A 5,464-nucleotide genomic window follows, 5' to 3' on the forward strand; every position below is an offset into this window, starting at 1 on the left:
GGGAAACCGGGCTGTTTTCATTTCTTGGCTGCCAAAACAAATACCTTACAATGGGTTGGCTTAACATCAGGAATTTATTGGCTCATGGTTTCAGAGGCTAGAAAGCTTGCTTCCTCCTGGGGTGATATCTTCTGGTTGCCTGGCAATCTTTGGGGTTCCTTGGCTTTTCTGTCACATGGCAATGCACATGGTGGTGTCTTCTCTTTTCTCTTCTGGGTTCTGTTGATTTTCAGCTCCTGACTGCTCTCTGCGGCTTTTCTTTTGGATTCCAATTTCCTTTGCTTATAAGGACTTGAGAGTTATTGGATTAAGGCCCACCCTCATTCAGTTTGGGCACACCGTAATCGATAACATCTTCAGAGGTCCTATGTACAAATAGCTTCACACCTATAGGACCAGGGATTATGACCTGAAAATGTCTTTTGTGGGGGACATGATTCAATCCCCAAAATGTACAAAGTGTACAAGGGGTCTTTCTGTATTATTTCTTACAACTGCACATGGATCTACAATTATCTCAATAACAATTCAATCAAAAAATGTAAACTTTTAAAATTTATATATATAATAGGTGGGGCATTAAAACATTGCCCAGAGGTGCTCACAATCCCCTCAGGAGAGGAACCCAATTTAACCTCGAACCTTTCTGCCTAAGCATAGGGTGATGGGTGAACCGTGTTAGCTGGGTATCAAAAAGCAAGAGTAGGGTCACTTTGAGGGTCCAAGAACAAAAGGATAAGCAGGTAAACAGGTACTTCCCACCAACCACACATGTACCTTTACAACATACAGATGGCTGGGTCCCACTTCTAGAGAGCTGGATTTAATTGGCCAGGGTGGGGCCTGGGCATCAGCATTTCTCGAGCTTCCTGAGTAACTGCAGTGTGCAACCACATGGTTGAGAACACTGAAAGGGAAGAGCAGGGTGCCTTGCAAGAGAATCCAGGTTAGTGAGCTCCTTCCCCCACAAGCCTGGGCTGCCAGAAAGAGCCAGAGACGGAGGAGACCATGGGAGGGGTGAAATTGGCTCATGCTGGCCTACCTTCAGGGTCCTGTACAATCAAACTGGACATATTGTTTTCTGCTAAGAGGACCAACTGAAGCCCATTCTGATTCCAAAACTTCTTGGACATTTTCTCACAGGTTGGGCTCTCCCCTCCTTCATTTCCTGGGTACAAAGTCTGTAGCCTCAACAATGGGTCACCCTCACTTGGTGAGGTTGCAAAATCTGCCCTAAGCCTCAGGCCATCAGGACGTGGCCCTGCTCCACATCTGGAATGACTATTTTGTGTGGCTCCCATTGCATGGGGCTTTGGTTGCTACATGGGATCGGAAGTTCCCACCAAAGATTTGACCACAAAGATGAAACAGATAATATATGTAAAGTATTTATCACAAAACCTGGCACATAGTAAGCACTTTATCAGTGATATCTTTGTTGATATTATTTCTTATTTAAAAAGAAAACAATGGTGAAGATTCAAGCACATTGAAGAGGAAGGCACCCACTATCTTCATTCCCAGGCCTCAAATAATTCCATGATGTGGATAGAAAGATTGGAACAATACTGGGGAGAAAAGGTCTCTGAGTGCTTAAGCAGACTTAGCAGGAATCTAAATGAAAAGGAATCGAGTGGATATTTGGCCAGGTCTGGAGTTGGCTCCCTTGATTCGTGTCCACTGTCCTCATCAGCTTCCAGCATAGTCCCTTTTCCCATGCCTTGCAGTGCTGCATGAATGTATTACCCCTACTGTTCTTCTGGGTGTCTCCAACTATGGCCCTTGTCTTAGTGTCCCAAGGCTGCTGGACCAAATGACCTCAACCTGAGTGGTTTAAAACAACAGAAATCTATTTGCTCACAGTTCTGGAGGCCAAAAGTCTGAAACCAAGGTGTCTGCAGGGCTGTGTTCCCTCTCAAGTCTCTAGGGAGGAATCCATCATTGCTTCTTCTAGCTTCTGGTAGTTGGAGGCAATCCTTGGTGTTCCTTGGCTTATGGCTGCATCACTCCAATTTCTGCTGGCATCTTCACATGGCCTTCACCTTCCTGTGTCTTTGCATCTGTGCTTCTGGGTCCAAATTTCCTTCTTTTTATAAGGACATCCTAATCCAGAGTGCTGGTTTAGATATATTATGTTCCCCCAATATCCATGTTCTTTAAGGCAATCTTGTGGTCGCAGAGATACCAGTCTTTTGATTAGGGTAGAAATTTTGATTGGGTTGTTTCCATGGCATGGAGATATGACTCACCCAACTGCCCAACTGTAGATATTTCCATGGAGGTGTGGACCCCGCCCATTCAGGGTGGGTCTCAATTAAATCACCGGAGTCCTATAAGACAGCTCACAGACAGAAGGAGGAGAGAGCAGCTGAGAAGGACATTTTGGAGAGAAGCTAAGAGCTAACACTAATGCTGACACTTGGAAATGCTAGGAGATGTTTGGAGATGCTAGCCCAGAGTTTGCTCCAGAGAAGCTAAGAGAGGCAAGCCCAGAGACATTTTGGAAAAAGTCATTTTGAAACCAGAACCCCAGAGCAAAGGATCAGCAGATGCCAACCTTGTGCTTTTCCAGCTAACAAGTTTTATGGACGCCATTGGCTGTTCTTCAGTGAAGGTATACTCATGTTGATGCCTTAATTTGGACATTTTTGTGACCTTCAGATTGTAAATTTGTAACCTAATAAACCTCCTTTATAAAAGCCAATCCATTTCTCGTATTTTGCATGACAGCAGCCTTAGCACACCGGAACATCCAGTATGACCTCATTTTAACAAATTACACCTGCAAAGATCTATTTCCATATAAGACCACATTCACAGGTACCTTGGATTAGGGCTTGAACATCTTTTTTGGGGGGCACAATTCAATCCACAAGAGCCCACAAAGGCAGGAGGGGGACATGGGCCCAGCCCATCTCACTCATCAGCCAGTGTAGACACCCCACACACCAGGGTACAGGGCTCAGTATTTCTTGGCTGCTTTGGGACCACCTCTTAGCACAAGCAGCATCCTCTCATATGGGCGTCTCCCAGACACACCCTCCCTATCAGGTTGGAGTGGAAATATTACCTATTAGAAGGAAGGAGAGATACAGGTACAAAATAATTTCTAAGGTTAAACAGCAAAATGTATGGGAAATGCCCCAATAGATACTTTTTTTTCTGAGACAATACTCATTATCAACTTGATTTGAGAGAATTCTGTATGTTTTGAACACATATGGAAATTGAATACATGTTGGAATGATGACTATTTTTAAGCCCTTGTATATTCACTACAATTTTCCCCAACTTTTTATTTTGAAAACTTTTAAACATACAGAAAAGTTGAATAGCCAGGTAGTCCTCATCTAGAATTACTATTAACACTTGGCCACATTTGCTTACCTCTCTCTCTTTCTTGCTCTTTCTCTCCACACACATACACACACACACACTTTAACAGCTCTGACATTTAGATGTGTCTTACAGTCGACAGTGAGTCATAACTTGTGACATTGTCTTCATATTTTTTTAGTTTAACAACTCCGATATTTAGATGTGTCTTACAATCAATAGTGAGGCATAACTTGTGACATTGTCTTCATTTTTTTTAGTGGCTCAAATACAAATGGTGCATCTTAAAATTGATGGCAACTTAGGTTCAATGGACAACAGAAAGAGTAAAATGGTATCTGCTTTGTTAAAATGTTAGCTCTTATAGTTATATTAATATGATTGTGAATTTGTCTCATTCTCCTTATGGTTCTGTCATTTTGATCTATTTTGAAGCTATGTTGTTAAGTGCGTGTAAGTTTAGAATTCTTTTATCTTCCTGATGAATTAAAACTTTTTGTCATTATGTAGTGGGTCCTCTTTACTCTAGTAATACATTTTTGCCCTAAAGTCTATTTTCTTCTGATACAGATATGGAAAGAGCAGCTTTCTTGGCTATAATTTGTCTGGTATATCTTTTCCTCTCTTTTTCCCTCTAATTTTTCCTAGTGAGTTCTGTGTGTCTTTTGGAAACAACTAAAGTTTTATTATTATTTTTAAAATACCATCTGAGAAATTTTGCCTTTCTGGATCACTTGGTCCATTTACATTTGGATACATTTCTATTATATTACTTTATATTTTCTATTTGTTCTGCCTTTTTAAAGTTTCTTTTTCTTTTTTTTTTTTTAAATCTGAGTAATCGCTTGACTGAATAACTTTTCTTATTCTACTTTTTCCTCTTGTACAAAGTTTGCCAGCCACAGCACCATTGAAATTTTGGATGGGATGATTCTCTGTGGGGTGGGGGTGTTCTGTGGATTGTAATATGTGTACCCCATCCCTGGTCTCTACCCACCAGATGCCAGCAGTGCCCTCTGCAGTTGTGACAACCACAAACATCTCCAAACATCGTCAAATGTCCCCTGGGGGTTAAAAATCCTCCCACCCCCACACACATTGAGAAACGCTGCCCCAGTACTGAGATCACTCTAGAAATTCTAACATGCTTATTTAATTCATCAATGCCTCAAAATATCTCTATCCTTCTCCCAAACACAAAAATGACACAAAAATAACTTCACTCATCCCCCTCCCTGTGGTTTAGTGTTTTTTTTTTTTTTAAACCCAGAATACATTATTGTTATATACAGTCAATGTTTAGACTTACTCACTTATTTACGAGTTTCCTTCCTATTACTTCTTTTCAGCTATCACAACTTCCATCTGGGATCAGTTTCCTGCTGCCTAAAATACACCCTTTAGATCTTTATTTAATAAAGGTCTACTGGTGCCAAACTCTCAGCTTTTGTTTGCCTGAGTCTTTTTTCTCTCCCTTTTTGTGAGAGATATTTTTGCAGAGTTTACAATTCTAGGTTGACAAAGATTTTTGATGTGCATGGAAAGTATCTTACTATTTTCTGGGTTCCATTACTGCTGAGAAGTCATCCATTAGTTTAACTGTTATTCCTTTGAAGGTAGCCTGCCTTCTGTTTTTGATATCCTGTGGTTTCACTACAATGTGTACAAATGTGGGTTTCTTGTTTGTTCAGCTTGGGATCTGCTGGATTTGTGGACTGGAGTCAGCATTGTTTTCAAATATTCAAATTTTGCTTTTGCTTCATTCTTCTCTCCTCTACGGCTCTGATTAGAAGTTTAATAGCTCATCTCACTGTATCCTTCATATATCTTAAACTCTCGATCCCAGGAACCCCATCCCCCCCAACATGGTATCTCCCATTCTTGCTCCGGAGGCTGTTTGTCCCCCAGCCTCCAGCTAACCAATCTCAGGCTTCAACTGTTCTCCCTCAGGACCTCCCACCTCTGGAGGGAAGCTGTTAGGAAAGAGCAGAGAGTGATGTCTCATTCATGGCTTAATCCTGCACCTAAAGGGGTGGATTTTTAGGGCTAGGAAATGCCCCTCCACTCCATTTTGTTCTCTGAGGTCTGCTCAGGGTTTTAGTTGCAAATATCAGAAACTGACTCTGGC

This window comes from Choloepus didactylus, chromosome 1 (assembly GCF_015220235.1).
Source record: "Choloepus didactylus isolate mChoDid1 chromosome 1, mChoDid1.pri, whole genome shotgun sequence".
Lineage (NCBI taxonomy): Eukaryota > Metazoa > Chordata > Mammalia > Pilosa > Megalonychidae > Choloepus > Choloepus didactylus.